The sequence below is a fragment of the Trachypithecus francoisi genome, unplaced genomic scaffold (genome assembly GCF_009764315.1).
Source record: "Trachypithecus francoisi isolate TF-2019V2 unplaced genomic scaffold, Tfra_2.0 Lachesis_group14, whole genome shotgun sequence".
NCBI classification, from domain to species: Eukaryota; Metazoa; Chordata; class Mammalia; order Primates; family Cercopithecidae; genus Trachypithecus; species Trachypithecus francoisi.
The window spans coordinates 15,731,225-15,754,512 of NW_022681459.1; positions in this window are offsets into that span (position 1 = coordinate 15,731,225).

Here is a 23,288-nt window from a genome sequence, read left to right on the forward strand (position 1 = left end):
GTAAATTCAAGCCTAAGTGATGGAGGTGTGGTAATGCTTGACAGATAGAGGTGTTAAAAGGGGAAGCTATGTCATCATAAATGGGAATGAGCTGAGGACTATGATCATGTTCTTTTCAGGAGACACAGTGAGGTACAGTTAAGCAGATGTGATTGGTGCTCCCAGACCGACTCTTTTGACTGCCAACGCCAACTACTCTCTTCCTGAGGTCATCTCTGGCCATTGTAGCCCACATGGACCACATGGAGCAGACTAGGGAGTTAATGTACCCCTAGAAACAGCCCTCAACGAGTGACTGAAAACCCCAGCTTCCTCATTCTAGGATGGGAGCAGGCGCAACAACTCTGAATCATGTTGCATAGTTTCCCCGTGGCAGAACTAAACCTCAGCTGTACACAGCAGTGACCTACTTAATATCATACTCTTTAATAGTTTTCTCTTTTTTTCCTAACTCACCTCCCTACTCCCTGCTGCTGTTCTCTGGAATCATTTCCCACATAAACTATTTACACTCAAATCCTTGTCTTAGAGTCTGTTACTGGGTACTCAGCCAACCTAAGACAGCCAAGTAGAAATACCCAGCAGGTAGTCTAATATCTAAGCCTGGGAGTTGTGTCAGCAGGACAAACTGTATCTGCAAGTTGTTGTGCATTCACATTTGCTATGTGGAAAAGAGTGGTTAGAGTGAGTTTAAATAAAAATTTTAAAGTGAGGCAGAAGCTGCTGCTCAGACAAGAGGTAATCTGAGCAAGAAATATTTCTGCAGAGGCCCAAAAAGCAGCAAAAGAAGATGATAACAAGAACGCCCCTTATAATAAACAAGGAATATAGGAAACAGAAAAAAAGCTGCAGTGAAACCTGTTTTACTTCTAGCACACTTATCTCTTATCAGGATATGCATGGAGAATACAAAAGTCCTATAAAAGATAAACAACATGTCCCTTTGGCAGTGCATCAGTTGCACTCAGCATCTTCAGGACAGAATAGCGAGCGCATCTGGTTTCCTATCCAGCGTTGCCCCTCCTAGAACTCACAGATGCAAGTTGATGACTCCTTTTTTACAACTTAAGGCTGCAGCTGTCAGGAAAGAGAGGGAGACAAGCTCACCACTCTCAGTGGCCAGAAATCAGGTAATGTGATTATTTCACCTCCTTCCACTAGGTATTTCAGCAAATCATAAATGTGCAATGACAGCTTCATTTACTTCTAATTCTGGACATGAGTACTACTAGTTCTTCAGTATTGCTGTCAGGCATACTATAAATTGCCCCTTTGACCCACTTGATATTCATAAGATCCTACTGGCATTTAATCTCTAGTGTGATCCTCTCCCCTTGAGTGCGGGCAGGACCTGTGACTTGCTTCTAACCAATTGAGTATGATGAAGTTGATAGAATACATGTAATTACATTACATAAGACTCTACTGTCTTTCTTGCAAGGGAAGTTTCACCCTTATGGCCTCTATGGGAGCAAGTAGGTATCTTGGGAAGAAAGAGTGGCCTCCAGCTAACAACCAGCAAGAAATGGAGGCCCTCAACCTAACATGCTATAAGGAACTGAATTCTACCAACAACCACATGAGCTTGGAAGCAGATCCTACCCCAGTTGAGTTTCAGGTGACACAGCAGCTCCATTTAACATTGTGGTTTCAGCCTCATGAAGCCAAGGACTAGAAGACACAGCTATGGTATACTGAAACTCCTGATGTACAGAAACTTGTAAGTGTGTGTTGGTTTAAACTGCTAAAGGTGAGTTGTTTTAAGCTACTAAGCACGTGCTAATATTGCTACACAGCAATAGCTAAATAATATGCTAACTATAATCTTGTATTGTCAATATTGACTTACAATATTGTAAGTCAATATATATCTTGTATTGACTTATTGGCTTCTAGTCCTAAGAATTTTGCTATTTATATTGAATCCTTTTAAACTATTAAACCATGTGGTTTGCAAATTACTGGATTTGTCATTGTCTTTTTGAAGTACAAGCTACCAAACCAGCCAAAAAGGTTTCCACCAACACACAATTCCTCCGGTGAGTGATAAGAGAGACCCTGATAATAGCCAGATATGAGGAAGAACTTGACAAGTCTTACCATGCCTGCTGTAGGTCAGAATCAGCCTCCCAACAGCAGGAAATATTTGGTGCCGTGAGCTCCATTTTCCTCACACTTGAGCTTCAGGAGAAATTTGAGAAAGACAAGTGTGAGTAATGACTAGCTAAAGAGCCATGATTTGCAAATGTTCAACATTACTAATCAACAGGGAAATGCAAATTAAAACCACAATGAGATGCCACCACAATCCTGCAAGAATGGCCATAATTCACATATATACCATGGAATACTATGCAGCCAAAAAAAGGATGAGTCCATGTCTTTTGCAGGGACATGGATGAAGCTGGAAACCATCATTCTCAGCAAAATATTACAAGGACAGAAAAACAAGCACCACATATTCTCACTCATAAGCGGGAGTTGAACAATGAGATCACATGGACACAGGGAGCAGAACATCACACACCGGGGCCTGTTGGGGGTTAGGGGACTGGGGGAGGGATAGTGTTAGGAGGAATACTTAATGTAAATGATGAGTTTATGGGTGCAGCAAACCAACATGGCACATGTATACCCATGTAACAAACCTGCACGTTGTGCACATGTACCCTAGAACTTAAAGTAGAATTAAAAAAAAAAAAGAATGGCCATAATTAAAAAGTCAAAAAGCAATAGATACTGGCATAGATATGGTGAAAAGGGAACACTTTTAAACTGCTGGTGGGAATGTAAACTAGTTCAACCACTATGGAAAACAGTATGGAGATTCTTCAAAGAACTAAAAGTAGAACTATCATTCAATCCAGCAATCACACTACTGGCTATCTACCCAAAGGAAAAGAAGACATTATATGAAAAAGACACATGCACACTCATGTTTAAGGCAGCATGGTTCGCAGTTGCAAAGACATGGAACCAACCTAAGTGCCCATCAACCAACGAATAAAGAAAATATGGTATATATACCATGGAATACTACTCAGCCATAAAAAGGAATGAAATAATGTCTTTTGCAACAACTTGAATAGAGTTGGAGGCCACTATCTTAAGTAACTCAGGAATGGAAAACAAAATATTTTATGTTCTCACTTATAAGTGGGAGCTAAGCTATAAGGATGCAAAGGCATAAGAACAATGTAACAGACTTTAGGGACTCAGGGATGAGAAGGTGGAAGGGGGGTGAAGGATAAAAGACTATGTATTGGGTATACTGTACACTGCTTGGGTAATGGGTGGACTAAAATCTCAGAAGTAACTGCCAAAGAACATATCCAAGTGATATGGTTTGGCTATGTCCCACCCGAATCTCATCTTGAATTCCAATGTGTTGTGGAAGGGACCTGATGGGAGGTAACTGAATCATGGGGCCAGGTCTTTGCTGTGCTGTTCTTGTGATAGTGAATAAGTCTCATGAGATCTGATGGTCATAAAAAGGGGAGCTGCCCTGCACAGGTGCTCCTCTCTTTGCCTGCCACCATCCATGTAAGATGTGACTTGCTCCTACTTGCCTTCCACTATGATTGTGAGGCTTCCCCAGCCACATGCAACTATAAGTCCAATTAAACCTCTTTCTTTTGTATACTGCCCAGTCTCGGGTATGTCTTTTTCAGCAGCATGAAAACAGACTAATACACCATGTAACCAAAAACCACCTGCACTGCACTCCAAAACTATTGAAATTAAAAAAAAAAAAAAATGTTAAGAGCTATGATTTGAAACAAAAAGTGCATTTGATTAAAAAAAAAAAAAAGAATTATGTTCTTGAAAAATTAGTGAGAATACAAGGCACTGACCAAGACCCAGCAGAATTCGGGACTCCAGTCTGCACATAAACCCATCTGATACAGAGTAGTCATTAAAGAATTGGCAAGAGCAACAGCATTATGCTAACCGGCATAACACCCTTGATAATGAAAGAAGGGAGTTATAAAATTTATTATGAAATGACTTTACTGGAATCTGTTGTAACCACACACAGAGCCGAGAGGAGCATACGAAACAGGCCTTACTCCATAGTCAAGTCATACCATCTAACACATAACAGTTGATGTGTCTTGGGGTAGGCAGTAGTTGGTGTCTCAGGAGTGACTTCTTTCCTTCCATAAATTCATTCTGCCCAACTCCTTTACAATCATGGGTTCTTTAACACTGGCTCATGAGACATCCTCTTGCAGTCACCTGTCTCATGGCTGGCAAGTTCTATGAGAACTCTCCTCTCACAGGACCTCACAGTCCCTTTAGCTCTTCTATGTGCCCCTCCAGCGACCCCCCTTTCTTAGTTTCAGCCTCCAACGTGGTTGTCAATTATTCGGGTCCATACGCGTCCTCTATGGATGAGGAGCAAGGAATCAGGGTGTCAGGAAAGTGTGAGAAAGAGTTAGAAGAGGGGCTTTCTCTCTCATTGTATCTCTGAGAGGCTGAGACCTCTCACAGCTAGAGGTGGTCTCCTCACAGAGATGGTATTGCTCTGCCCAAATAGGATGCACTTCTCTTACCCTGGGCTTCCCTCTGTGAGCCACGTACCATGCCATGGAGACCACTGGAGGTTGGTAGAAGCAAAAGGCCATCCTCTACCTAACCTAACTCTTGAAGCCTGTCCAAAGCATACATTCTATTTCTTCCCCACCACAGACACAGAATACTGGAGATTCTTATTGTGTAGCATGCAGCATCCAGCCACTTGCAGAGTGTCCACTCTATTTGTGCTCAACTTATTTCATGGATTGGCCAAAGAGATAAAGGATTTCCTGTGAGTGTCCCCTGTATGGAAATTCCACTTCTTTTGCATTTCAGAGCTCCATCATCCCACACTCAACTCAGAGGAAATCAGACCTTATTCTCCCTTTCCTCAACTTTCATCCAAGAAGTACCCTTCTCCTCATGTTCAGCCTACCACCTACCCCTAGATAGGGGACAAGAAGAAAGAGGCAGATCTTCGTCGGTCTCCTCTAGAGTACAACCAATGGAGCACCTCACGGTCAGTGAGATAAGTTCCTTCCCCTCCAGTTTCTTGAATTGAAGGCCATTGCTCTAAGGTCCTGTTATGGACTAAATTTTCACCCCCTAAAAGTCATATGTTGATGTCCTAACCTTTAATGTGACTAAATTTGGACACAGGATCTTTAAAAAGGTAATAAATTAAATGAGGTCATAAGGGTGGGCCCCAAACCTAATAGGACTGCTGTCCTTATATAAAGAAGAAACACCAAGGGTGAGCATGCACAGAGAAAAGGCTATGTGAAGACAAAGCAATAATGTGGCCATCTGCAAGACAAAGAGAGAGACCTCAGGAGAGAGCCAATCCACCAACATCTTAACTAACTGTGAAAAACTAAATCCAGAACTGTGAAAAACTAAATCTGCGTTGTTTAAGCCACTTAGACTGTTGGTATTTTGTTATAGCAGCCCTGGCAAACAAACAGGTCCAGCTGAACTTTGCAAACTGGCAAGGATCCTGACTGGTCTACTAGCTGACAGGAGATCTCTCCAGATGTCAGGGATCTTAGGCCCACCTGGGACCCCCAGGTTTCAAAACAAGACCCAATCTCTACCCTGAAGCTTCTGGCATTACCCCTAGATGACGGGTAAGTACTTTTTCCATTGCAAAAGTTGTGTGCTGGCCTTTCAGATAACTAACTTATATGGTTTGGAATTTACCTCTCAGCTCAGTAGCATAAGGGAGGTCTTTGTTTTCTCCCTCAAAATGAAGGCCAAAAATCCTACCAGAACCTTCAGCAAAGCATAATGAATCCAGATCCTTGGTTCCTAACAGCAGCAAATATATGCCCTGGGAGACCCATATTTGGACTTCATTGTCTTTTCTACTCCAGATGTAAATTTTCTAGAATATTATTAAAGTAAGGTTGTGGATTCTCTTGAGGGTGATACAAAATAATCATAGATATTTTAATCTCTCTGAATTTAAGTATTTCCCATTGAAACAGAGCCCCTTTTTCTCTCTCACTTGCTTGTAATGACTCAAAAGGGAACCAGTGAACTGAAATTTTTCTTCACCAAATCTACAAAGTGTAAGCTTTCTTGTCCTGCATGGAAAGGCCTGCACATACTAAAGTTATCTAAGTTATCTTGGTCAAGTTTTAGCTGTCCAGTTCCCAGAACAAGAATTCAGAGTTTTCTAACTCTAAAGCTTTCTTATTCTGAATAATTTCTAAATAGGCTTCCTTTGTAAGCAATAGTTTGCACTGAATCAATTGCTTACAAGGGTCACATTTTGACTAGACATTTCCTGACTTTGGGCTAATGAATTACATCATAATTCAATTTGAATGCCTCAAAGTCATCAGCCAGCACCCTCAGCATTGTGGGTGCAGTACTTCTAAGGCAATAGTAGGTACTGTCTGAGAGCTGAATTTTTTTCTGCAGAATGTACCATAAATAAATAATTTTTATTTGCCTTCCCTAAAGCAAGGCTTTTGTGACGTTGAATTTGTAAGTTGTATTTTCCACCTCACAAAAGATTTCACAAGGAAGTAGTTTGGGGATTGCTTCTCCACTCTTGTGCATCCCACAAATCCTTACCCATATCCTGATTCCTCAACAGGTCACCATGTTAAGAGTTGGTAGGAAGAAACCCTTTCCTTTAGGATTTTTCCTCTTCTCTATACCTCATGGCCACCTAGTGTAATCAAGCCCCTTTACTTTCTTTCCTCTGGGCTCTTCTTAGGTTTTCCTTACCATTCAGTTCAACCTTCTTAAATGAAGGGAAGAGGATGGGGAATGAGGCTTCCCAAGGATATATCCAGTATCTTTATGATACTGAGACCTTTCCAAGTGCTATCATTTGAATGTGTCCCCCAAAGTTTGTGTGTTAGAAACTTAATCTCCAATGCAATAGTGTTGGGAGTTGGGGCCTAATGAGAGGTAATTAAGTCACGAGGGCTCTGCCATCATGTATAGATTAATGTCATTATTGTGGGAGTGAATTAATTAACTCAAGAGTGGGCTTGTTATAAAAGCAAGTTCAGCTCTCTCTCTCTCTCTCTCTCTCTCTCTCACTCGCTCTCACCTTCCACCATGCAATCACACAGCAAGAAGGCTCTTGCCAGATGTTGACACCTTGACTTCCCAGCCTCCAGAACCATGAGTCAAACACATTTGTTTGTTATAAATTGCTTGGTCTGTGGTATTCTCTTACAGCAGCATCAAATTGACCTAGACACTGAGCACCTAGATCAGACTCCTCTTAGAATACCTCCTGAGTACTACACTTCATAATACTACACTTCTCCACTTCTTCCCCCACTGTGAGTCAGTACCAAATGCTGTCTCTCTTCCTTATTCTAGCCATGACTCTGGATGAAGAAATAAGATTAAAAACACACACACACACACACACACGCAACTTACTGGAATTTATAGAGCAGTTACTTCATGCCAGACCCTGTGATAAGTGCTTCAGAAACATTATGTCAATTAATCCTCACAAACAACCACTATTCCCATTTTATAGGTAAGGATATTGAGACACAGCGACCACACAAATAGCAAGTGGCAAGCCAAGGTTTGAATCCCAGTTTGAGGTCACCACTGTGCTCTGTGAACAAGACTTATGATGGCCAAGTACTATATTACAATATTGGAATTTATACTCGCTGGAGTTACCATTCAGGGAGAGGTTATTTGGAAGCATAAAGTCAGATATTTTCATATTAAATCTAGGTCAAATATTCTCAACCAGAGGTTATTTGCACCCCTCCCCCACCTCCTGACCAGGAGACATTTGGCAATGTCCAGAGACATGTTTGGTTGTCACAACTAGGGACTGCTACTGGCACCTAGTGGGTGCAGGCTAGGGGTGCTATGAAAAATTCCGCAATGCACAAGATGCCCCCGCCCCGCCAAGAACTGCCTACTCCAAAATGTCCACAGTGCTGTGATCCAGACACCAGCTCTAAGGGTTTGGCTTAGTTGGCATATTTTCCTCTCCCCTACCCATTCTTCTCTTTGGATTTTAATTCTCCGTGTCCATTTTAACCGTCTTGTTTTAGGTTAATCTTGTACTGTGACTTTCCAAGGTCCTTTTAGGAAGCAAGGGGAGTGTGACTGAAGGAAAAACTGACATTCAAAGAATCTCCTGAGAAATAGCACCCTGCTTGGAACAAAATGCTCTGTGAACACTATTTTGGGAACAGTGACGAAACGAGCCAATCTTCTGCCACTTACACATCTAATCCCACTCAGTATCACTGCTTCCTGGAATCCTGTCCCAAGAAAGGGGCTGGGGGTGAGAAGAGTGGTTACCCTGGAACATACCATTTCTATGAGAAATCTTAAAAGAAAAAAAAAAAAAATGAAGACAACAAACCTGTAACTTGATGCCAGCCTGAAATCCTCTTCACTAATCATAAGTCAGAGAAAGTGAAATTATTTCCAACACACTCATACAGCATATTCTCTGGGGTTTGCAGGAACAGAAGAGACAATGTGGAGAAAATGCATCGTCTGTGGTTCTGAAATCAAAGCCTAATTAGTCAGAAGACAAATTCCATGGGCTTCAGTAATAAAAACCTATGTTTCAACCATGCCTATGTTGGGCAAGTCCTAAAAGTCAAATAATGATAAGGCAACTTTAGTGGAGAACATCTTTGTTTACATTACAGGACTCACATGTAAACTTTGAAAGCATGCAATCAAGGGAATAAAGTATTTTAATTGGCCTTTAAAATATTATTATAAGAGCAAGACCAACTTGTTTAAAGTGTTGCCTGGCGGGTCTCCGGTTTTGGCAGCTCATTATACTGTCTTAATGCCGTTAAGATTTATTAGTGGTCACAGGCATTTCTCTGAAAAGCATTCCAGATTTTATTCAATTCTGGGTAAAGGTTATTTATACCTTAGAATGCTCTTAATTGCTTCATATTAAAGAAAAATATGGAATAAGTTATAAGTATTGCCTCATTTAATGTCTTTTTAAATTATAGTCTTTAGGCAAGTTTTGCTCATTCACTTCTTTAAGCTTGGGATATCTTTTATCCTCTTCACATTCTCTCAACATTTTCCTTATCACTCAAAATCTAATTCAAATACAAATTCCTCCATTAATCTGTCCCTGACTCCCACATCAGCATTAACCAAATGTGCTTCTCTGCTCCCAACCATATTGCTTCTATATTCACTAGGCATATATAACAATCATTTTGCCCTACATTATATTTGTCTCTGTCTTTCTTTAATTAAAGTAATTAAAGTACCTTCAGTGGGAAAGACAGTATCGTACTCATTTTGCATCTGAGGAAACCAATAGGGTGTCTGGAATTAGCATCCAATAATGATTGATTAAATTACATGAAATCATAAGAGTTTTATCAAATAAAAAATTGCTTTAAGTGTGTTCTTTGGGTTTGCTTGAAGTAGTTTGCTTATTTTAATAATGAGACCCAAGCCTCAATTCACTTAGAACAGGTAGTTATAGAGCCTCTCCTGCTCTAGACTTAATTTTGAGTTTCCACTGGTGCCAGAATATAAACAAAACATTTTCTGACGCAAATATTGTCTCTGAGTGGGACCACACAAATACCACAGTCCAAGTAGGTGAATAATGCACTGAATATTTGGCCTGATTTGGGTGCTTGCAGGCAAGCTAGCCAATAATTAATTAAAGCAGGATCTTCTGTATTTACAAAAACTCCCTGACACTCTCTCCCTCAGCAACTCTCATTATCAATTAATGACATTTAAACACCTAACACATACTAGGCATCTTTAACAACTAGAAATACATAGCTCAGTGAGGACACAGAACTGACTTTCTACAAACAAATGTAGAAACATATTAATAGCAGATTCTCTCTTTTAATATCTAAAAGATTGAAAAGATGGTTTAACAGAAAATGTTCACCTAGAATATGACTTGGGTGGGCAAGTAGAGTTTGTTTCCAAGAGAAACAGCTACTCTCCTAGTAACTGCATTTTAAATATACACGATGTGCCACTGAGATCCCAGAAATCATTTAGACCAAGGTCCCTAGCCATGCATGGGAAGAGACTTGCAAAGATGAATTCAAAGACAAGGATCATCTCTGGAAAAATCCCAGCTGCAATGCTCTACTGGTATTCTGCATCAGATTCTCCATGGTTTCTACCTGAAAGCCAGAACCTCACCCATCTAATTTGATTTTGTTTTCTGATGGCCTGATACTTGATGTCCTGTAGCAGGAAAACTGCTCCCAAGCTGCAATTTGTGGCTGGAATTCTGCTTGCAAATATCAAGAATGGTACAAGTCTTTCTGAAGCTGTGAGTTTATTTTCACAGAGAAGGAAATAAGCCACAATTTAAGAGTAGATCTCAAGTTTTCCTTTTCATTTGCGATTCTTACACCTGCAACACTGGCTAGAAACCCAGAGACCTGGGTTTTGGTTCTGTTTAGGCTTTTCACAAGTTGTATAAGGTTGGACAAACTACTTAACTTCTCAAACCCCATTACCTTATCTTCAAAATAAAAGAGATTGACAAGGTTATCCCTAAGATACACTCCAAATCTGGAGGCCTATGACTATTTGGTTTTTAAGTTCAGATGTCTCAGGTTTCTCCTGGAACATACTATCAGGACATCCGGAAAATCAAGCATACCTACTAAAAACTGTTACCAATATTAAGACAAGCCCATAAAAGCTGAGTGTGGTGGCTTACACCTGTAATCCCAGCATTCTGGGGGCCAAGGTGGGAGGATCACTGAGGTCAGGAGTTCAAGACCAGGCTGGGTAACATGGTGAGACACCATCTCCACAAAAACGTTTAAAAATTAGCCGGGTGTGGTGGCACATGCCTGCAGTCCCAGCTACTCAAGAGGCTAAGGCAGGTGGATCGCTTGAGCCCAGGAGTTTGAGGTCACAATGAGCTACGATCATGCCACTTCAGCGTGGGTGACAAAGCAAAACCCTGCTTCTAAAAAAAGAAAAAAGAAATGCCCATATACAGAACTATCCAGACTTCCCTTGAAATACTGTAAATTAAATTAGCAAATTAAATTTTGTTATTCCTTCTCTCTAGTAATATGATGATCTCATAAAAACCTTACCAAGGTCACTAAGAGTAGAAATATTTTCCTACTTCAAATCTATTTTTGAATACATAGTATTATTTCGTTTGAATCTGAATTATGTATTCCTGAGTAGTATGTAGCAATTAAAAGATAAGCATTTTTGTAATGTTTATTTAATTTTGAAAAAATTATCTCCTCAACTTATCTTCAAGATGCATCTAAATTTAGATCCACCTTGTTTTTAGTAATTTCCTGAGGAAAACCTGGCAGAAAAGAACCCTATAAGTGGAAAATAATATATTCCAGAAAGAAAGGGCTTTCCTTCAATAACAGGAAAATAGCTGTATAAGGAAGGAGGCCCTTCAGGCAAAACACATCTCAAAGTCCTTTTATTCAGTTTTCATTTAATATTTTGCACACTTGAAGAAATGAAAGTAACATTAGAGATAATCTTATGCCATCCTCTTATTTTGGAGGCTAGGAAAATCAAAGCCATGATTTATAGCTGGAGCAAATGGGTGACTCATATTGCCATTTACTGAAATTGAAAGCTCTAGAGATGAACATTTACTGAAATTGAGAGCTCTAGAAATGATGTGCAGGTGAGGAGGCGGACGGAGCGAAGGAAGAGGAGATAATGTGTCGAGAGTTTGAACTTGTTGAGACTGAGATGCCTGTAGAATATTCAGGAAAATAAAGTCCAGAAGAAAAATGGATATATAGGTCTTGAGCTAAGGAGAATTAAAAATGTGTGTGTGTGTACATAAAATACTGAAATAGACACACATGTGTAAAATTATCACTATGTAAATCGTAAGCTTTAGCCATAGCCATGAATGAGAGATTGATAGAAAGAATGTAAAGGAGACAAAGGGAGAACTATCCAAGCATCAGAAGAAAAACCCAGAATGAGACTCCATGGAAGTCAAAAAATAATGCTTTTTCCCCCAACAATGTTAAATTCTTCTGAGAAGTTCAACAAGAAAGACGGTAAAAGCTACCTGAATTTAAGGACATAAAATGTCATTGTTGACAATAACATGAGTTGTTTCAGTGGAGTGATGGATACTGAAGCCAGATTATAAAAGATTAAATAAGGTGAGTGAGAGAGAAGAAAATGGAGACTAAGTGTACACAACCCTTTCAAGTTGTTATTTAAGAGAAAATAAATTCGAGAGCAAAGTGAAGTAAGTGGAAGATCTTATTAAGATGGGAGTGACTGTTAAAATGCCATTGGAAAGGATTCAGTAGAGTGATGGAAATTGGAGAGGTGAGGGTAAAAAAAAAAGAGGGAAGACAAAATATGCAATGGCCTTTAACAGAAATTGGCAGAAAAAGATCCTGCAGAGGAGTTACAGGTTTTAATCCTTTAAGTTCTTAAGGAGAATGGGTCCCTTTTTCATTCAAGGAAAGGGGAGAAAATCTAGCAAAGACAGGCGGTGTCAAGAAGAATGCGTAGACTTCTGGGAGTTTCCATGGTGATGTCTCAAGCCTGGGAACAGGGTAAGCAGCCCTGATTAGGATTTCTTCTCAAAACTTGAACCATGAAGAAAACATGAAAGAATCTCTTTTGCCTTCTATAGGCAACCCAGCTGAAGTCAAGACATCTTTTAACGTAACAGTGGATGCTACAGAGCCAGTGGCTTATCTGCCTGATGAATCAGTTGCACCAGACCAGAATGAGGTGCAATTCAGAAAATTCTTGCCCCACTAGTAGTCTGCTGTGTATAATCCTGTTCTGAGAGAGGCTCACACAAGTGTGGTGAGAGTAGGAGAAAGACTGTGGACTGTGGCTGTATTAGTCATGGTTCTCTAGAGGAACAGGACTAATAGCATAGATGTATATATGAAGGGGAATTTATTAAGGCGTGTTGACTCACATGATCACAAGGTGAAGTCCCACAACGGGCCATCTGCAAGCTGAGGAGAACGAAGCCAGTCCGAGTCGCAAAACCTCAAAAGTAGGGAAGCCAACAGTGCAGCCTTCAGTGTGTGGCTGAAGGCCTGAGAGTCCCTGACAAACCACGGGTGTAAGTCCAAATGTCCAAAAGCTGAAGAATTTGGAGTCCAATGTCCAAGGGCAGGAAGCACTCAGGCATGGGAGAAGGATGAAGGTTGGAAGACTCAGGCAGTCTAGTCCTTCCACATTCTTCTGCCTGCTTTTATCCTAGCTGCTCTGGCAGCTGATTAAATGGTACCCTCCCAGATTGAGGGTGGGTCTGCCTCTCCCAGTCCACTGACTCAAAAGTTAATCTCCTTTGGCAACAGCCTCACAGACACACCCAGAACAGTGCTTTATTTCAGTCTTCAATCCAATCAAGATGACACTCAATATTAACCATCACAGTGGTTATTCTATGTATTATTGAACACGTTTTTCACTAAAATGTGTTCATTCAGTTTTTCTTAAGCATTAAGTAATCCATTAGAATGTTTTTGATGCAAGTCACAGACTATCCAATTTGAAGTAGTTCAAACACTAAGAAGGCTTATGATATAGCAATGAAGCAGCAAAGCAATATCATCAAGAACCCTTGTGCCTTCTCTATTTCAGTTTTGTCATCCTTAGTATGTTATGTGACCTCTTTACAGTCCAAACATGGTATCAGCAGCATCAGCCAACAACTGCAGACACAAAAATACCCAGCAAGGGCAAGTGAATTTCTTCCTGTATCTCAATTGCTTTTAGCAAGGAAGTTTCCAGAAGCTCCCCCAATTGACTTCTCCTCAGGTCTTATTGGCTAGATGTAGTCACATGCCCATCCCTAAATTAAAAACTACAAAGGAAATGAGTCCACCATGATTGCCTTAGCCCAAACATAATTCACTCTCTGGAGTCCAGAGAGGTTGTCACTTATCCTGAACTCATGGCCAGGTGACACCAGGATGAAATCAAGTCTCTGCCCTCAAGGAAAAGGGGATGAGATGGCTTAGGATAGACAAACAACTGTCACACCAGAATTAAAGCACACATTTGGCAAGAGGAGGAGGTCTGGTCACAAATGAAGGACCTTTGTCGTTAAGAGTATAAAGCACTCTTGTCCTCTAAAAGATGAAAGATAAGGTCATCAAACAGTGTTTGATTTCAGAGATATCTTCAAAAGCCTAGCTAGTGAATTCATTTATTTATTAAACAAAGTTAATGGGGTATTTGTATCTATGAGACATCAATAAAGTTCTAAAGAAAATTTCCTAAATTTAAATAACATTTTACTTATGAACAAGACTTCCAAAATCCCATGAGAACTTTTACTTGAAAAAATAAATGTTTACCCTTGAAAACATTCTCAATAGTGCAAAAGAATTGTCCTAAATGTTTTGGTGTTAATGTTTTTAATTGGCAAATATTATGCATATTTATGGTGGACAACACGATGTTGTGAGATATGTATACATTGAGAAATGGCTCAGCTTTTACATAACCATACTCACCTCCCTACACCTCCCTACCCTACCCATTTTCACACTCCCAGCAACTATTAGGCTATCCTCCAATTCTAAAATTTTGTCCAAATGTTGTGTAAGTGGAATCATAAAGTATGTAAACTTTAGGGATTGGCTTTTTACTCTCAGCCTAATTCTCTGGAGATTCATACAAGTTGTTGAATGTATTAGTCTTCCATTTCTTTTTATTGCTGGGTAATATTCCATGGTAGGGATGTGTCATGGTTTAACTATTCATTTGCTGAAGGCAAACCAAGCTTTTATACACACTCATCAACATGTTTTTATATGAACATGTTTCAATATATCTGCAACTAATGTCCAAAAGTGCAATTGCTGGGTCCTATGGCAATTGCAGGTTAGTTTTATAAGAGACCACCAAACTTCTTCAGAGTGGTTGTCCCATCTTATCTTCCCACCAGCTATGTAGGAGTAGCCAAGGTTCTCTGCATCCTTGCCACCACTTGGTTTCATCACCATATTTTAGCCACCCAGATAGGTATGTGCTAGTATCTCACTGGATATCATGAGCAGTGAAATAAGCCAGGAATAGAAAGAGTAATACTGCATGATCTCACTTACGTGAGGGATTTTAAAAAGTCAGATTGTTAGAGAGTAGAATGATGGTTGCCAGAGGTTGGGAGGAGGGTGTTGGAGAGATGTTGGTCAAAGGATATAAAGCTTCAGTTAGGCAGAAGGAATAGGCTTTTAGATCTATTGAGCAGTAGGGCGACTATAGTTACTAACAAGGTATTGCATATTTCAAAGTTGCTAAGAGTACATTTCAAACATCTTATCACGAAAATATAATGGGTAAGTGAGATCTTGTGTCTCCTTGGGTCACCTTCTCCTGCCATGTTTCCCAGGAACCTTCTCTTTAGATCTTTTCTGTCATCTCTCTTATTCCAGTTCTCAACTTCTCAAGCACCAGAGGACAATTCCAAGGTGTCTATTTCTTTACAAGGTGGAGGAATTTAAGTCCAAATACTCACCTGAGACTTAGCTCCTGGCCTCCTCTTTCAGTATGCGAAAAGAGTTTATTGTAAGAATTTTCTTGTTTAAAAAAACAGCCATCTACTCCTGAGATTTTTTTTTTTTTTTTTTTTGAGACGGAGTCTCGCTCTGTCGCCCAGGCTGGAGTGCAGTGGCCGGATCTCAGCTCACTGCAAGCTCCGCCTCCTGGGTTTACGCCATTCTCTCGCCTCAGCCTCCCGAGTAGCTAGGACTACAGGCGCCCGCCATCTCGCCCAGCTAATTTTTTGTATTTTTTTAGTAGAGACGGGGTTTCACCGTGTTAGCCAGGATGGTCTCGATCTCCTGACCTCGTGATCCGCCCGTCTCGGCCTCCCAAAGTGCTGGGATTACAGGCTTGAGCCACCGCGCCCGGCCTACTCCTGAGCTTAATGCTGCTGTTTCCTGAGCATTTTTGTTGTTGCTACATTGTTTTTCATTAGACATATAACTCCCTCTGCCAACCCATCACCTATGTCACTTCAAACAAACAAAAAGCCACAAACTGAAACCTCCCATAGCAGGAAGAGTCTCACTGACCAACAAAGACTGGATTCCCATTGTAAGCACTATAGCTCAGACCCATGAGCTATGAGCTTATGAGTAGCTAATGAGACTTCACTGGGTTCTGCTTGGGTGACTTTAGAAGATTGACCTAGATACTTTTTTTTTTTTTAATGGAGTCTCACTTTGTCTCCCAGGCTGGAGTGCACTGGCACAATCTCGGCTCACTGCAACCTCTGCCTCCCGGGTTCCAGCAATTCTCCTGCCTCAGCCTCCCAAGTAGCTGAGACTACAGGCGTGAGCCACCACACCCAGCTAATTTTTGGTATTTTTAGTAGAGATGGGGTTTCACTGTGTTACTCAGGATGTCTCGATCTCCTGACCTCATGATCTGCCTGCCTCAGCCTCCCGAAGTGCTGTGATTACAAGCGTAAGCCACCAAGCCTAGCCAGACAACTTTTAAAGTTCATTCTAACCTTGAGATTCAAAGGGACCACCATAATAGTTACTGAACTAAAGCTTTGCTCACTAAAGTAGTCAGACCCCAATGTCTATGAAATAAAGTTGTTCAAATCCAAGTCCCAACTCCCTAGATGTCGTGGGAGACTTAAGAATTCCTTTAAGCAGCCATTACAGTTCTTCTGCATTTGTATTTTATTTCATCCCCTGCTCCTGGTGGCCTCTATCTTCCCCTGCTGCTCTGGTTCTTGACCACCACCCCTCCTTGGTGACTATGACATCACTGCCCAGGGACATCACTCATTTATCACCATAGCTCCCAGACAGGCTACACTTATCCTGCAGTCAAGACTCTTCATTGAGACAGGAAGAGTTCTCTCTTCTCTCATCATGTTTATAGATCTTAAGAGTTTCCCAAAAGCATTTTCCTTTCTCTGGTTCCTAAATAACTTCTACAAATAAGGCTTTATTATCCTCATTTTTCAGGTTTTTTTCCAAGCCTCTATCTCAAGGAGCTTAGAGTACATTCACCCACCGCCAGGACAGCTGATATGAAAGAGTCAACTCAAAAAACCAAATCTAAAAGCACTCTTTTTTATTATTTGACTTCTTCCTGCAAGTGAATTACCTATCAACTCAAGGTACTCCCTGAAAACTACAAGATAGTTTTGTATGCTTCTGTTCTATATCAACTTTAGAGGCTTTCAACTTGTTCATCCATCTCTATCATTCTTATTATTTCTCCCAGAATGATCATTGAGTAACTGGGCAAATGAGACATATAGCTACCCATGAAGCCATGCCAGAGTTCCCAAGGCATGTTCCTGTGTTCAGAGGTCCCCAAGATCACCCTCAGCCTCAATAATTTACTCACAGAACTTCAGAAAACTGTAATACTCACAGTTATGGCAATACTACAGTGAAAGGAATCAGATTTAAATCAGCAATGGTAAAAGGTGCACAGAGCAAATTTTAAGAGAAACCACACACAAGTTTCCAGTTGTCCTCTCACAGTGAATTTGTGTGAACAGCTTAATTCTCCCAGCAGCAATGTGGAAAAACATGCACAGAGTATTACCAACCAGGGAAGCTCACCTGAGCCTTTAGGCCAGAGTTTTTATTGGGAGTCATTTATATGGGCATAGTTATCCACCCAAATGGCTGATCTTCAGTCTCCAGTCCCTCTAGTGGTCACAATGATACTGCCTGGCCCAATGTCAGACATAATGGAATTGTTTGCATAGATTTTCTGGCCCCAAGGCTTCTAGGTAAACAGACACTGTTATCAGGGAGGATATTCTAAGGGTTTAGAGGTTACCTCCGGAGCAAGGGTCAACCTTTCTTTGGATTGTGCAAGGTGTGAACAAATCTGCTGAGCTGATCCTTTACTATACAGTTTCATTGGGGCCACCTATAATTCTTAATTTAAAAAACCACTTCACTCAAGATGCAAAAATTGCTTGATCATCAACATAAGCATGAATTACATCCTAGCCATTTTCCCCTTCAACTTTTCAAAATTGAATAGTCTTAATCTTCGTAGTGTGTTCCCAAGTGACAGTGACTTTATTCCTTTCGTCACTTCCCTTCTTTATTTTGATTACTTTAGTTGACACACAGAAAACAGAACTGCACCCAGCAGTCAACGTGCACCTAATACTATAACATACACATAATATTAGAAAAATATATTGTGCCCAAAATATTTCTGTTTGATTCTCAACATTTATAGGCACTCTAGGCCAAAGGAATGGACCTATATCTTCAGGAAATAATCAAGGCCTAGGTTCCTCTCCTAGCTAAATGCAATAAATCCAGTACAATCAATGTATACATATAGTTCAGAAAAGTTATCTATAAATGCATTACCTGTGCTTTCACTAACCCACAGATATATACCTATTCAATTACACATATTCAAAAGGAAAATATAAATAGTTGAGTAAAAATTAAAACTTCTTCATGTCATAAAAGGAGACATTAATAATCAAAAAAATCTTAAGTAATAATTATAATATATGTAATAGGGAAAAGTTTTAATATCCTTGATATATAAAGAACCCATGAAAAGAAAACTGTTAAATGTTTAAATTTTTAAGTGGCCATACGGATAAATGGAGAGTGACTGCTAATGAGTATGGGGTTTCTTTTCTGGGTCATAAGAAACGTTCTAGAAATGACTGTGCTGACGGTTACACAACTCTGTGAATATACTAAAAGCCACTGAATTTTATGCTTTAAATTAGTGATTTGTATGGTATTTGAATTATCTCAATAATTATATCCCAGTGGTTATACCTCAATAAAACTACTATTATTTTTTCAAATGGCCAATCTCTCTATAAATTAAATTAACAGTTGGCCAGTATGTAAAATGTTTTTTTGCAAGTGCTAGTAACAAGGTAGAATAATAATCTCTTTCATACAGACAGCCCTGACACAGGTTGAGTATCCCTTATCCAATATGCTTGGGATGAGAAGTATTTTGGATTTTGGATTTTTTTCAGATTTTGGAATATTTATTTGCATATATATAATAAGCTATCTTTGGGCCAGGCACAGTGGCTCAAGCCTGTAATCCCAGCACTTTGGGAGGCCGAGACGGGCGGATCACGAGCTCAGGAGATCGAGACCATCCTGGCTAACACGGTGAAACCCCGTCTCTACTAAAAAATACAAAAATCTAGCCGGGCGAGGTGGCGGGCGCCTGTAGTCCCAGCTACTGTGGAGGCTGAGGCAGGAGAATGGCGCAAACCCGGGAGGCGGAGCTTGCAGTGAGCTGAGATCCGGCCACTGCACTCCAGCTCGGGCGACAGAGCGAGACTCCGTCTCAAAAAAAAAAAAAAAAATATATATATATATATATATAAATTAGCTGAGTGTGTTGGCACACACCTGTAATTCCAACTACCTGGGAGGCTGAAGCACGAGAATCACTTAAACCCAGAAGACAGAGGTTGCAGTGAGCCAAGATTGTGCCACTGCTCTCCAGCCTGGGCAATAGAGTGAGACTCTGTTGCCAGATACATTAATGTAAGAAAGATTGATATTATTAAAATCAATTTTCAAAACTTTTCGACATAGGTAATAGTAATAATAGTCCTTTTTTAAAAGAATGAAAGTCTTGTAATACTTTCAGCGTTGACAGAAGAAGCTTGGATAGTATAAAGAGAAAACCATAATATTAAAATACATTAGGTATTTCTATGGATTTCTCTTGGTGCTGTATCTATTCCATTTAGAATGGGAAACAACAAAAAATTAGAAAAACAATTCTTTCCCAGATAGAATTTGAAAAAGCTTATGACCTAATCTTTTAAAAGTTATTGTCATGAAAAGGCTGAGAAGTGGATTTCCTAAAACAGCAAGCACAGACACAGACTTACAGAAGCAAAGAAGAGAATAACTGCTGTGAGAACCACTATTTACAGTCATGCTGGAAGTCAAGATATCTTTCTGTCTGCAATTTGAGGCTGTTTCTAGTGAAGGAAGCATAGCAATGTTCATGACTCCATATGAGAACATGGTCAATCATAAGAGGATTTCTGGCAGCCAATGTCATGACTCTAAACCTCTTTAAGGAGAGTAATGAACACAACTACAAGTGGAGATGGGGGAAGGCATGGCTCTTTATATCTTTCCTTAAGAAAATCAAAAACTCAAAATCTATGAGAAAGGAAAACAAAGCATTTCCCAGAAAATGAACTACAAAACTGGCCATGGCTTTTGGTAATGGAACGTATTGGCCAAAACTTATAAGGAGAAAGAACATTCAACCAAAACAAATATATGAGAGTAAGTAAAAGAAACTTGCAAGTAACCTCTCTACCATCACAACTATAAATATAAATAATACTGGTATTAATCCTGTATTTAAAAACCTCATGATATAAAAGAACCCTCTCTGTTATAAAACTTTTAATTTTTCTATTTATAAAACATAAGGATGGGTTTGATCTAGAATTTTCCTAGAGGGCCTAGAATTTATATTTGTTCAGCTTAAAGGGAACCAAGTTAGGCTGGGATTGGTGGCTCATGCCTCTGTAAACCCAACAATTTGGGAGACTGAGGCAGGAGGATTGCTTGAGCCTGGGAGTTTGAGGACAGCTTGGTCAATGTAGGGAGACTCCAGCTCTACAAAATAAAAATAAATAAATTAGCTGAGCATGGTGGCACACACGTGTGGTCCCAGCTACTTGGGAGACTGAGGTGGAAAGATGGCTTGAGCCCAGGAGGTCTAGGCTGCAGTAAGCCATGATCACATCACTGCACTCCAGCCAAGGCGACAGAGTGAGACTCTGTCCCCAAATCCCTGCAAGAAAAAAAAGGTCAGGGGCGGGGGCGGGAACCAAGTAAACAACCAAATGAATTGTCAGTGTTGTTTTCTCTAAAAGTAATTTAATAGAAATTTCAAAGTGTACCATGTTTAAAAATTGAGGAGTGCATACATAATTAGATGATACAAGAGATAGCAAAAACTCAAAGAGTAGCCTTCCATTGTCTTTGGGATTGCAGAGACCTAAATAACATAAATAAGACCCACAAACAAAATAACTCAGAATCACTCAAGACCAAGATCATTACAAGGACTATATGACAGTAGAAAGAGGAAGAAATGGGGTAAAATCATAGGGTATGTGTTACAGGCTGGACATTGTATCATCAGTGCAATAATGATGACTTACCAGTGGAAAGAAAAGAAATAATTTGAAAAAAAAGAAAATGTGTTCTCAGAAATATCTAGGCAAGAAGGAATCCCACTCTAGTGGTCAGGAAGATACATCATTATCTGACATGGAAATGGAAAGAGCAGGAAAGAGAACTTACTTTAATCAGACAGCGGCATGGGCTAGGCACAGACCTTGGCATCTGCATATGTTCTCTCACAACAACATTGGTGGTAGGTATTATCAATACCATTTTACAAAAATGGGTAACAATTTAATGAGTGTTTCTTGTGTGCCAGGAACTACACTAAAATCTTGGCACAAATTATCTCATTTAATGCTGTTGGGAGTCAAAAAGAAAAAAGAACATTATCTCATTTAAGCCTCACAATTCTACTAAGTGAGTGCCAATATTATACCATTTTACAGAAGCAGAAACTGAGGCTCAGAATGTTTAGGTCATCTGTCTATGATTATATAGGCATTCACAGTCCAACTGAGATTTCAAGAACCCCGGGCTTCTTCATAACATGTAACTTATCTTCCAACTATACTAAATAGAAAATTACAAATGTGAATGAACTATAGAAAGCAGATAGAGATTGACCCAGGCAAGGTTTCTCGTTCCATAAAGGAGAGGCACTAAAGGGAAGTCACTAAAAAAGGCTCCTAATAACTTTTTTTTTGTAATAAATTAATCGGGATGGCAAGTTGATATATAGTGTAATGCCCAATCCCTTTCACTAGCATGCATCAAACTGCCCAGCCCTGAGCCATCCCAGGGCAGGAAACTATCAGTGTGACACCGTTCAACATACACTACCTTCCTTTCTCTGCTTGGATGTGGGCAGAAATCATTAATGAGCACATTCGAATAAAGAAGCAAAATGTCCATCTGTCTTGAGAATCATCTGTCTTGAGAATCATCAAGAGAAATTCACTGATAATTTGCATGAAATGGGGAATATTCATAGAATAGAGATCTGAGTCCCCACAATTAGTTCCACAGCCATAGTGCAGTCATCAAGTATAAGTTGTGTCTGCCCTCATGGAGGTTACCCAGCAGGGAGGTAGACACTTAATAAATAATTATAAAAATGATAAATGCCATACATGAGGAGTGTTATGGAGCATGGAGGCCTAATGTAAACCAGGACCAGGGCAGGGCATTCATAAAGGCTTCCCTGAGGAAGTCATGTTTCAGATACAACCTGAAAGGTGAGAAGGTGAGCAGAGGTTACTGAAGTTCATGTGGGGTATGTGTGTATGTGTGTGTGTGTGTGTGTGTGTGTGTGCAATCAGAGGTGGGGATTGACAAAGAACATTCTTGAAAAAGGAAGCAGCATTTCAGTATATACACAGGAAATGGAAATAAAGAGCACAGGACATGCAAGAATTACAAGAACATTTAGGTAACAGGAACAAAAGGGACAATAGGGAAGAGGCGAGGAGAGGCTGGAAAAATAGGTAAAGTCATTCTGACTTCATTTCTCAGCCTTTTTTTTTTTTTTTTTTTTTTTTTTTTGAGACGGAGTCTCGCTCTGTCGCCCAGGCTGGAGTGCAGTGGCGCGATCTCGGCTCACTGCAAGCTCCGTCTCCCGGGTTTACGCCATTCTCCTGCCTCAGCCTCCCGAGTAGCTGGGACTACAGGCGCCCGCCATCTCGCCCGGCTAGTTTTTTGTATTTTTTAGTAGAGACGGGGTTTCACCGTGTAGACCAGGATGGTCTCGATCTCCTGATCTCGTGATCCACCCGTCTCGGCCTCCCAAAGTGCTGGGATTACAGGCTTGAGCCACCGCGCCCGGCCTTCTCAGCCTCTTAAGCTTGTTTAACAAGTCTGCTCAGGAGAGATCAATCAGCTCTCAATATTCTGCCAAAATCCATTTGAAGAGCCTGCATGACAGAAGGCCAGGCCAAACCTTGAGATCTCCCAAGGCAATAATGCCACCATCTTGTCCTTATAGGAAACAATCTACCAGCCCTTTATCCCCAGACGATATTATGGTTCTGCCACATGGCTACAAAAGCATAGTTTGACTTTCATTTGTCTATATGCTCATCAGCATATAGACAAAAGGATTCTTGGTGCTAATTTCTGAAAGATTAATTTTTTATTCATTTTGATAGGAATCTAAATATC